This window comes from Stegodyphus dumicola, chromosome 6, assembly GCF_044657685.1.
Source record: "Stegodyphus dumicola isolate Sdum_Otavi_A_Nest chromosome 6, ASM4465768v1".
In the NCBI taxonomy this organism is placed as follows: Eukaryota; Metazoa; Arthropoda; class Arachnida; order Araneae; family Eresidae; genus Stegodyphus; species Stegodyphus dumicola.
The window spans coordinates 172,013,742-172,027,178 of NC_140773.1; positions in this window are offsets into that span (position 1 = coordinate 172,013,742).

The following is a 13,437-nucleotide window of genomic DNA, read 5'->3' on the forward strand; positions in this document are numbered from 1 at the left end:
TTGCACATAAATAAAGTCACATTACTCCTCGACATCACGCACAACCTCGTTTTCCCTTTTACTCAATGATCAGTATTCGCTCGAAAAACATTAAAGAAATCCACAAACTCGGTGTCCTTGTGCTCATTTATCTATTTTCACTTAAAGAAAAATCAGACAATTGCTCAAACTCGGCATTGCGCACCACATTGGCTTTGCCCATGTGCACATCGACCTATTTTCACTTAAAAAACATCCCAGAATTGCACAAACTCCGCATCGCGCACCACATTGGCTTTTTCCCATGTGCACATCGATCTATTTTCACTTAAAAAAACATCCCAGAGTTGCACAAACTCGGCATTGCGCACCACATTGGATTTGCCCATGTGCACATCGACCTATTTTCACTTAAAAAACATCCCAGAATTGCACAAACTCCGCATCGCGCACCACATTGGCTTTGCCCATGTGCACATCGATCTATTTTCACTTAAAAAAATCCCAGAATTGCACAAACTCGGCATTGCGCACCACATTGGCTTTTCCCATGTGCACATCGATCTATTTTCACTTAAAAATACATCCCAGAGTTGCACAAACTCGGCATTGCGCATCACATTTGTTTTGCCCATGTGCACATCGACCTATTTTCACTTAAAAAAACATCCCAGAATTGCACAAACTCGGCATTGCGCACCACATTGGCTTTTCCCATGTGCACATCGATCTATTTTCACTTAAAAAAACATCCCAGAGTTGCACAAACTCGGCATTGCGCACCACATTGGCTTTTTCCCATGTGCACATCGATCTATTTTCACTTAAAAAAAACATCCCAGAGTTGCACAAACTCCTCATTGCGCACCACATTGGATTTGCCCATGTGCACATCGACCTATTTTCACTTAAAAAAACATCCCAGAATTGCACAAACTCGGCATCGCGCACCACATTGGCTTTACCATGTGCACATCCATCTATTTTCACTTAAAAAAAACATCCCAAAATTGCACAAACTCCGCATTGCGCACCACATTGGCTTTTCCCATGTGCACATCGATCTATTTTCACTTAAAAAACATCCCAGAGTTGCACAAACTCGGCATTGCGCACCACATTGGATTTGCCCATGTGCACATCGACCTATTTTCACTTTAAAAAAATCCCAGAATTGCACAAACTCGGCATCGCGCACCACATTGGCTTTGCCCATGTGCACATCGATCTATTTTCACTTAAAAAAACATCCCAGAATTGCACAAACTCGGCATTGCGCACCACATTGGCTTTTCCCATGTGCACATCGATCTATTTTCACTTAAAAAAACATCCCAGAGTTGCACAAACTCGGCATTGCGCACCACATTGGATTTGCCCATGTGCACATCGACCTATTATCACTTAAAAAACATCCCAGAATTGCACAAACTCGGCATCGCGCACAAACTCGGCATCGCGCACAAACTCGGCATTGCGCACCACATTGGCTTTGCCCATGTGCACATCGATCTATTTTCACTTAAAAAACACCCCAGAGTTGCACAAACTCTGCATTGAGCACCACATGGCTTTGCCCATGTGCACGTCGATCTATTTTCACTTAAAAAAACATCCCAGAATTGCACAAACTCGGCATAGCGCACCACATTGGCTTTGCCCATGTGCACATCAACCTATTTTCACTTAAAAAAACATCCCAGAATTGCACAAACTCGGCATTGCGCACCACATTTCTGGATCTTTAAAACTCAAGCTATGATTGACTTTCAGGTGCGCATACCCTTCGAACTCGAGACAGTCGTACGCTTTCCAACAATCGGATATAATAATCGATCCTGGGAGAACATTCTCTTTAATGATTTCCAGCAATGTTTCGGCATATCTGTTTTCAACAACTCTAAAGACGCATTTATCTGTTCCTCTCTCAACCAAACCAAAAACCCATTTTCCTTCGACTCTTTTCCCTCTATGATACTTTTGCTTGCCAAACTTGCTTTCGTCGATTTCGACAATGACACCTTCCCCGCCCAACTTAACATTCTCCTTCAAACATAACTCCATGCATACTTCTCTACAAAAACTTTTCCAATCTGTCACCGTATTTTTAGCAATACGTAATTCCGTTCGTATAAAATCATTCCCGCACTTACCCAACCACATATAGGTAACTCGCAAAACATCACACATGCTCAATTTACTCTTCGCAAACCAGGAGTTCTTTCGAATTGATCTTGAAATTCGATGCCTACATTCGCCTCCAGTAACTCTGCACATCCATTCAAAACCGTCTATACGGTTTTTTCGCTCTACTAGTTTCATATTTGTTCCACAAATCGGGCACTTATACGATATTGCAATCAAACCTTTCTCCATACACCACTCAATAACACATTTTTTATCTCTTCGCTCCAACTGATAAAAGAAATCCAGATTCAAATACTCATCCATTCTGCAGTAAGCACCGGATTAAACACACTCATGAATAATCAAAACATTCTTTAAGCAAAAGAATTCTTTTCTGTATTTTCAGAAGTTACGGTTATAATTTTTAATTCATGCATTCAATATTTTCAATCGTTTGCTAATGATCGTTTTCAATCGTTTGGTATCTTAATAATAATTTGTGAGAGATAATTCGTTGCGCTAAATGCTAACAATACCACACAACACACAAAAGTAGATTTACAATTTAAAAAATCTCGCACAGAACATTATAAACCTACTATTTCAACTCAGTTAAAATATAATATAAGTTTTCTTTAAATACGAAGCTATAGCATACTTATAACTTGTTTTGAAGAAGAGGCGTAACCAATATTACGTCATAAAAAGGCGTGTCCAAGCATAAGAGAAGTAAACACAGCATCGACTGATGCAGCCTATTCTGCGATTTAGCCGGTATTTTTGATTCTGAATCGAATCAAAATCAGGAAGGTGTAATCCTGTGTGATAATTCTGATTGTGTTGTGAGTGATATTGTTCATTGTGCAAATGATTTTAGTATAGCTGAGAGTGATTTTGTTTGCCGTGATTGTTTAAAACTTTCAACTATAGATACAATTTGAAACGCCATGCATATAAATTTCTGTACAATAATACTACGTTAATTGAGTCTCTGAAAACTAAGTTCTAATAGTATGGTTGATTGTGCAAATAATTTTAGTGTGGCTGAGAGTAATTTTGTATGTTCTGATTGCTTAAAAACGTACCATAATAAATGCAGTTTGAAACGCCATACCGATACATTACACTCTAATAATACTACATTAATGATTCTTTAAAAAGTGGTCAATCACCAAGCTACAAACGTAAGGACTGCCATCTGAAATTTAGTGACCTAAAAAATTGGAAATATCATCAAAATAAAATTCATACTTCTAACAGGTAATTATGTGTGTCCTGTATGTTATGCTAATTTTTAAAAGCGAGAAATAATATTTCATTTCAATAATGTTCATGATGTTGATATGAATCATACTGAACTAGAATTTAATTCATTTAATGATTTTTTGGCATGGAAGGCAGAAATTGAAAATAATGTAAAGTCAAAATTTCTTATGGAGTAAGCATATTTAATATACATGGTGTAATGCCACTGTTCAGAAAATTTTGTATCAGAAAGTAAAGGTTTGTGTCACTTAAAAATCCTTGGTAGCAATAAAATAAATACATATTGTGCAGCTGCATTAAAAGTAACAGAACATACAGATGGCAAATGTGTACTGTCATATCAGAAAATACGTACTGGGCATCGGAATGATTTAGGTCACTTATTTTTAACAACAGATGAAATAAAAAATATTGCATCAAAGATAGCAGCAAACATTTCTCTGGATAATATTTTAGATGAAATTAGAAATTCTCTATGAGATGCCGTGCTTGAGAGGTTTCCTTTACTTACAAAACAAAATTTACATAACATCAAAAAATCTTTCAATTTGTCTTCTAATTCTGTTAAACATGAAAATTATTGGGTTTGTGTAGATACATGGGTACCTGAAATGCAAAATTCTGAACATCAATGCATTTCATTTTATAAAACCCAGGGATCAACATAGCATGAGTGAATATTGTACACAATATTAATTTCCAAAAGAAAATGATTTTGTTTTGATAATGATGACAGAAGCACAAAGAGAGAGAGTGAAAAAATTTAGTTCTGACCTGTATATGTATTGATGGTACACATGGGGTTAATGCATACAGATTTGAACTCATAACTTTACTTACAATAAATGATTTGCACCAAAGATTCCTGTGTGCATTTTTAATTTCTAATCGATGTGACCAACCTGTGCTATCAATTTTTTTTTCATGCATTAAAGAAAAAGTTGGGCAAATAAAACCACAAATATTTATGTCTGATATGGCTGAATCTTTTTTTAATGCTTGGGAGTCTTAAATGGGTTTACTACAGAAACATATTTTTTGTGCATGGCATATTGATAGAACCTGGAGAAACAATTTTTTAAAAAAAATCAATGGTGTTGAAAAACAGGCAAAAACATATAAAATTATTACCGTATTTGATAGCATATAAGACGCACCCTTATTTACACGGCCACACACAAGGAAAAAAAGTTTCAATAGCGTGGTTTCTTTTAGTTCTCACGTTTCATAAAAGCCAAATAAACAATTATTGAATGCAATTACCTTCACGTATAAGACGCAGGTAACTTTTTTGAGACCAAATTTAGGAAAAAAAGTGCGTCTTATATGCAGTCAAACACGGTAGGTCTCACTTAGAAGAACAAGACATTCATACTTTTCATACACTGAAAGAAGCAGCAATAAAATTACTTAAAGAAGATCCGGACATTATTGAATTTGCAAATTACTTTGAAACATATTATTTACAAAATAGATCTAGCTGGGCATACTGTGACTTCACAGTGGTGTTAACACAAACATGCACATCGAACGAATGCACCGAACATTAAAATATATTTACCTTCATGGAAAAAATGTTAAGAGATTGGATAACACTATACATGGTATTATGAGGATTGCAAGAGATAAAATGATTCATCACTTAATTACAGCAAATAAAGATAAATTAACAAGTAAGATTTGGAATTTAAGAATCAAACATAAAACAAATGAAACACTGTTTATATGTAGTTGAGAATGGGTGGTCTGTTTCATCAACACATAATACAGAAATATACACTATACATGAAAGTAACAAAACTTGTACATGTCACATACAGTGCACTGATATGCATTCATTGATATATATGCAGCTGTATTGATTCATCAGTTTGTAAAGGCATTAGGTATTTTTTTGGAAGCAGGTAAGATGAAAAATATGCAATGCCTTTGCCAGGAATCAAACCACGGACATCACACCATGAAGACATGCCGAGAAGGTGGGAGAAATACTTTATATACTCCTCCTTTTAAAGGGCGACGGAGGTTTTTAGGGGAATTAATCGCCAAATCCTGGGTGTGGAGAACAATCATCTAACACCCTTTTAGTTCGGGTGCCACTGTACAGACATTAAAATTTTACATTGGAAGCAAGAGAGAATGAAAAATTAGCAATGCCTTCGCCGGGAATCGAACTGCGGACCTCTGGAATATGCGCCCAGTGTGCAGATCACCACTCCAAGAAGGCGGGAGAAATACCTTATAAGTTATGTAGAGTATGTGCAAACACACTAGAAATACTGCTACTTGTTAAATACATTACTGACATCAGCACACTAGAAATACTGCTACTTATACTACAACTACAATACATAATGAATTATCCACTTATTATAGATGATAAAAATGAATTTTGAATTAAGTAGCCAAAAAAAAAAAAAAATCACAGACCCTCTCACTGGAACACAAAGAATGAACTAAATCAAACATGTTTAGAATAAGTAGATTCATTAAAATCTGACAAACAATGTGACGTGTTAGACAGGATTCTAAAATCAGCACCACTACAACTAGATAATATATGATATGTTAAATGCACAAGAAATACAGGTAAAAGTATATTTTAGGGTGCCCCTCGGCGATTTTTGCTGGTACACGGATACCGATTTTGTGCAATTCTTTGACTCGTTAATTTTGGCTTGCGAAGCGGCGATTTTTGCCAAAAATAACAAGACAAACAATTGCACAAACTCGGTATCCATGTACACATCGACTTATTTTCACTTAAAAAAAAACCCTGAATTGCATAAAAATGGCATTTCGCACTCCACTCCTTTAACTTTATCCATATACACGTCGACCTATTTTCACTTTAAAAAAAATTTCCCGAATTGCACAAAAATGGCATTGCGCACTCTTTTACCTTTATTCATGTACACATCGACCTATTTTCACTTAATAAAAAATCCCAGAATTGCACAAACTTGCATTGCGCTCTCCCTTCACTTTGTCCATGTACACATCGATATATTTTCACTTAAAAAGTCAAAGGAGTACCAGAGTACCAAATTCTACAACATAGGCAAACAAAAAAGACAATCTCAATAAAATACATTTTAAACCAAACAATAAAATAACATAAAAAAGGAAAAACATGTTATACATTTAAGCACTACCAAAAGCAAATACATTAATAATACATTACAAATACAAAAGTCATTAATCTGGACTCGTCGGGAGTTCAGCGATTCCGGATTATAGATCATCACTTTAAATCTCGTATGATGGCATGCAGAAATTCTAAAATTAAAAATATGAAACCTTAATTTATGAAATAAAGAACAATTATAATCTAAAGGGTATCAAAATTTACAAAAAAAAGCTTAATATTTATTTCTTTACTTTATTAAACATTTCTTTCAGTGTAAGTTTTTTTTAAGTTGCTTTGTTTTATGTGATAATACTTTCACTTTAATTCTATAAACAGACACAATTTCTTGTTCAGTTACAAAGTTCCACTGTTCAAGTCCCGTTAATTGTTGTGCCGAGAATACCGACTAACTTGTCAATCGAAATTTTTTCGTTTTCACTAACCTCTCTGTCACATTCTTCATCTCTTTATCCATTTTTTGCAGCAATTCCACTTTTTGTTTGATGGACGTCGAAACATACTTTCGTTTAGTATGATCCTTTGGGAGCCCCAGAATCAGAAATTCTATTTGACATAATCGAAAGTTCAAGTTTACTTTTATAAAATTGCTCTTATAATCTGCAAAAAATAATAAACCGGATCCAATTCGAAGATTAAGGAACAACGCAATCATCAACATTAACTGAAATAGATAATTTTAGATTATACCGTTCGTTATACATAAAACGCGCACGCGAAAACGTATTCTGCGCTTGCGCAAATGCATATGCGCAGTGGTAAAAGGTCTTACGTGCACGCATAAATGCGGCGCATGCGCAGAAAGTTTTTAGCTTTGAGGTCCGAATTAACGACTTTTGACTGTATTCACTTACCATGATTTTCGAATTTGCTTCGTACACCCAGAGCCACATAAAAATAAAAATATCAATCATACTCAAATGACTTTTTTCAAACCAAGTTCTCTTTCTGATCGAATGCTTCACATAGTGACCATCTGAACCTTTCTTCCTACAATCCCATTCACGTCCATCTAAGCGGTGTTTACGTTCGACTAGACGCATATCCTTCCTACACAGGGTGATCAGCGAATAAGCCCTGATTTCAAAATTAAATATCTCTACAACAAAGATCGACAGAATTATGCGGTAAACTGTACGTTTATTAGAAAAACTGTAAAAATGGTGTACAAAAGTTTATAAAATTTAGTTATGAAAATCACTAACAGATGGCGCTGTAATTGCAATGACCTAACAATAGCCTTTAAAACATGCTTCGAAGTCGAAAGTGATCAGTACAACTGTTGGCTAGTGAAAAGAGGCTAGCGTAGAAAGTGAAATAATGTATTTCATTGAACAATGTGTATTTTGGTTCTGGAATTTCGCCGATTAGAACACAGTCCTATGCCAACACGTCACAGATTTCAAAATTGATTCAATGTTCCAGTTGGACCCGATGCGAAAACCATTCTCATGCTCTTCATGAAATTCGAATGGACTGGCAGCATGGCTGATGATCAAAAGGGAAATGTTGGGCCTAAGCAAACTATAGTCACTTCTGAAAATGCAACCAAAGCTTCTGGATTTGTTCAGCAAAATCCTAGGAAAAGCATCAGAGACAGGTTTAAACAGGCACACAAAAAAATATTTAAAAATAGCCTACGGCTGATTCCATACAAAATCCAAAGTCATCAGGCCATACCCATGAAAGCCGTGCAACAAAGTGTTGACTTTGCGAATCAGATTCTAACAATGATCGACAACGACAGATTTGATGGGAGCTGTATCTGGTTCACAGATGAAGCACATTTTCATTTGAATGGATTTGTTAATAAACAAAACTGGAGCTTTTGGGATACTGAAAATCCTCATTTGTGTGAAGAAAAGCACTGCATTCGCCTAAAGTTATAACATGGGCTGCGGTATGCGCCAGAGGCATTATCGGACCTTTTTTCGTATGAGAAATGATAACTACTGAATGTTACGTTACAATTTTAGAACAATTTGTCAGCACTCAACTAGTGTTGGAGGTCGACCAGATATCGACTGGTTCCTGCAAGATGGGGCTCGACCAAATCGAACAAATAAAGTTTTTTTACTTTCTTCATGAATACTTTGAGAATAGAGTAATTGCATTAGATTATCCTCAATTTACCGATACAGGAATAGCGTGACGTCCATATTCTCCTGATCTGAGTCCATGTGACTTCTTTCTGTGGGGCACATTGAAAGACGCTGTCTATCGAAACAATTCTGCTACTCTAGATGAGCTTGAATCGTTCATTACTGTTGCATGTTATTCCATTTCCGTCGAGACATTGCAAGACGTGATGTCAAATTTCATTGTTCATTTACGCCACCTCATTGTTTCGAATGATGAACATTTTGAAAAAATTGTATTTTGATTGCAAGGGCTGCTTTATTTTTTTAATTATTTTTTTGACTCCTTTCAGAAAGAATTTTCAGTGCAGAGCGCCATCTGTTAATGATTTTCGTAACTAAATTTTCTAAACTTTTGTACACCATTTTTACAGTTTTGCTAATAAATGTACAGCTTACCGCATAATTCTATCGATTTTTGTTGTAGAGATATTTAATTTTGAAATCAGGGCTTATTCGCTGATCACCCTGTACATACAGGACACTTATAATGGCTACTAAGTAAACCTTCATTTACACACCAGTCAATTAAAGCTCTTTTCCCCTTTCGCTCCAAATCGAACAGAAACTTCAAATTAATCTTACTACATTTGGCCATTCTACCGTCTAAACACACACCACAAAAACGCTTACAAAACATCGCATGATTAAAAATTTCCCAGAATCATGTGCATGCACCCGATTACGTCACAATAGGGTTTCCATAACATTCAACTATTCAGGCTACCATAAATGAAACAACAACTTGGCGATAAATCAAGCAATAACTTCGCCATAATACAAGGGGTACCTTAAAGACTACTCTACCCGAAATACATTTCCCAACTGCTAATAAAGATATTCCACCTAATAAAAATACAATACTCAAAAGATTCTCAAATACAAAACGAAAAGGAAACTGACAAAAACTTCTACAATAACTTCACAGAATGAAGACAATAATACAATTATAAAAAATATTTTGGATCACAAAACTTTTACACATAATTCCACTGAAGAAACTTAACACATCTAGTGAAAAATATATACTTTAACAATAGTCATTAGTACCTATTCACAATTCCTTTTGTTCATTTTTATCATCTAAAACATCTTTCAACTACCTGTAAGTGTTTTATATGTGTCAGATGATATTTTTTTCTTATTTATATAATACTATCTCTCTCTCATTCTTCAGAACTTCTCTTTAATAATAAGATAATTCCAACTCTAATCCTTAAAATGATCAGGAACAGATGTAGAAGGTCAGAACAGGGTTTTGAACCTTTATCTCAGAGCCTCGTGATAGGCTGATATATTCTGTGATTAATGAGTAAGTCTATTTTTGTTCATCCTCCTTGCATTACTGTCTTCCTTCCCTCCTCCAAGTCCAACAATACCAAATATTGTCCATACAATCAATCATTCATTGACTTTTATACTGTTCAGTCAATAGATTATTACCAAACATTTTAATGTAGATAAATACATTTTGGTGAAACTGAGTCAATCCCAAATTTGAACAGTAAGCAATATTTTCTACTATTCAATACTTGCTATTTAATATTTGTCAAGTTTTTTATTTTCTAATTATTCAACCCTATGTACATTCACATGCTGTGCACTGGCCATTTTATTATGTGTAGAATTGTTTAAAAGTAACTGAACATGGTAATCACAGTTTTGTGAATTGCAACATGCTGCTACGTTTTTATTTTGGGGTTTTAATTATTAATAACATTAAATAATAGAAACCTTAAGTTTTTTTTAATACTAACTAGCTTTACATATCTGATGTGCACCTTTAATAAGGCTTACTTGTACATTATGTAAACTTGTATTTTATGCCAATCAGTCCCCCTCCCCACACATGTTGATGTCAGCATTTATTTGTATTCCTTACATTTTACAGCAATAATCCATAAGTCTGTCTTTTGGATATCTGAGGTATGAAGGAATATGTGAAGAACACGTTTCCCCCCATCGGCGCCGAATTTTTAAAACGTTTGAAATTGGCTTTTATGTATTCATATTCCATACATTTTAAAGCAAGAATCTTATGTACATCTGTTTCTTCCTTATATGAAAAAACATAAAAACATGTTTTGCACGGAGAATCTTAAAAAATCGCTTCTTAAATGACATTTTCGATACAAAAGTAATAAGCTCTTAAGATTTGATATCTGTATCTAATAGCTTCGGGCGATGATGTGTAGGTGAATAAATGAATAAATCAGGAATTCTTCCTTTATGTATAGATTTATAATAAAACATCTGAACAAATAAATATATACACCAATTAAAAAGAAAACTACTTCAGAAAAACTAAACAAATTAATTAATTTACACTCAGTAATGCGCACCAAGTTTTTAAAAAAATCGGCTTTGACCACGCCCAGCTCGCATGTTCCTAAAACGTACTCGCTGTACCTCCTGCTGTGAGAGCTGCTTCGCTGCTATTGGTTAGAAGAATTTAGACGTAACATAGAGCTAAAAAAAAAAGCACTATCCTACTTGATCTGGTTTTCCTACCTGAGCTGGTGAATGAACTCACTAGTTTGACTCATTGATTAAGATAAAATAATCTGTATGTATGGCTGTTACAGTTATATTATTCTTCAGTTCAAAACTAAGTAGGTGCTACATAGCAAAAAGTTAAAGTAGTTTTTTTTAAAGTGTACATTGTTTCAGCTAACTTTGGTAGAAAAAATAAGCAGCCCTTAGATGCTTTGCCATGTTCAAGTAACCTAACCAAACCCTCGTTAGAACATTATAAGTGACTACAGCTAGATTTATTTCAAATAGAAGGATAAATAATATAAATTCATTTTATACAGATGAATCTTAATCCATCAACACCATCAAGGATCACATCCATGGTCTGCATCAAAAAAATGCCACATTATGTCATGCATTATGCATCCCCATACAGGTCTGAAACCAAGTGTAATCGTATCGTCCATTACATTCCAGTTGCCTTCACGTTTAATGCTCATCGGTGGCCAGGGCAACCTGTATGAGTGCAATGGGCAGCAAGACATAGGAGCGTCAAAATTTTTAGAATTTTGGCAGGAACTGGAATTCATAATTTGCAAGCAGCAGTTATTCTATTAGGTGATAAAATATCTAGCTCTGGCTTCGCTAGCAGCCAAGCAGTAAAGTAGTTGAATACTGATAATTCGACCTGGAGTTTACATTCTAGCGAACAGGTTGGCTGCACGTGTGTTTTCATAGTTTTCTGCATATATGAAATATGTATAAGCTAACTTCTCTTTGAAAGTACTCCATGAAAGTATCTCTACCCTTAGCCAAGTTACTATACTGTAATCGAATAAATTAAACACCCCCCCCCAAAAAAAACAGCCTCCATGTTTAATGTGCAGTTGAACAGGCGCCATTGTTTAGGGCTACTGTAAATGATTTATCAGATTTAAAAATTCTAATATCGAAAATATTATGCATATTAAAATGACTGAATTTAAGTAAAGAATGAGAAATTATCCAAATTTTCTTTACGTACAACAAATGTTTTGCTGTGTATGTTATGTGAGCACCAGCTACATTATGTACAAAAATACCATGTGAGCACCAGGTGCATTTTGTACATAATTTATTAACAGTACATTATGTACAAAAATGCACTCCTTAATGTTTGCCGAATGGAAGACTTCAAATGTGATAGATGATGCAGTATGGAAACTCGTACAAAAAATGTGAAATTAATAGCCATTTGGAAGTGTGCTATGTGATCAATGTTCATAAAATGTATGTAGCATGCAAGGTAATTTTTTAGTTTCTAGTTCATTTCCAAAAATTGATTATTGTATGTATACCATTTATGAAAAGGCAGTGTTTTTAAAATCTGATGAATCATTTATTATTACTCTGAGGTTTCCGAAGCTCACTGCTGTCTATCTTTAGAGGTTGTCTAGAACTAGTGATCAAGAAGGAATGTATGGCACAAAACAGAGAACAAATCCTAAATTCCTACCATTTTTTTTTATTGATCTATTAATCCCTTGATCTATGATTTCATCAGATCTGTTATCCACTGAATATATCAGGCCTATGATTATAAAAAAACTAACGTACCACAGTTTACCCATGGCTACATCAGCTGAAAACTGGTAATAACTGAAATCTACTTTTCTCACATATTCTAGGTGCACATCCAGTATCTGTTTATCTACATGCAATGGCTGTACGAGGTGGTATACTTTAAGTTTAACTGTTTTTTAAACCATGTACTTTAAGTCTAACTGATTTGCTTACACATGTACAGTTAAACCATGTATTAAAATTTATTTGTATAATAAATATGGCTTTATCTCCCGTCTTCAATAATGTTATGCTTTTAAGGGCCATCAGTGTTTTAAGATTAAAACAGTTATTTATATTAATGTTAACCCCCCAAAATATTAAATCATTGTGGAAATCTACAAATTAGACAAACTGCAATTATCATTTTCTTCTAATATTTAATCTAAAGCAACGGTTCTCAACCTTTTGACTAACGCGTACCATCTAAACAAAAATTGAAAACCTTTAATATCACCACCACTCCTGAACAAAGCTCAAATCACATAAATTTACGAGTGTTAGAAAAAAAACTCAATCGGGATGTTGGGTTTTAATTTAATAGTTAAAAATACTTTGCTTCTTTGTATACCATGGTTGTAAACCCGATCTAAAGACATGTTTCTATGTTGTTTAGATTCATCCACAATCATTCTGCAAATAAGTTGATGAAATTTTTATATTTTTGTCTATTAACAGTCAAATGGTAACTGTGTTAAGTCA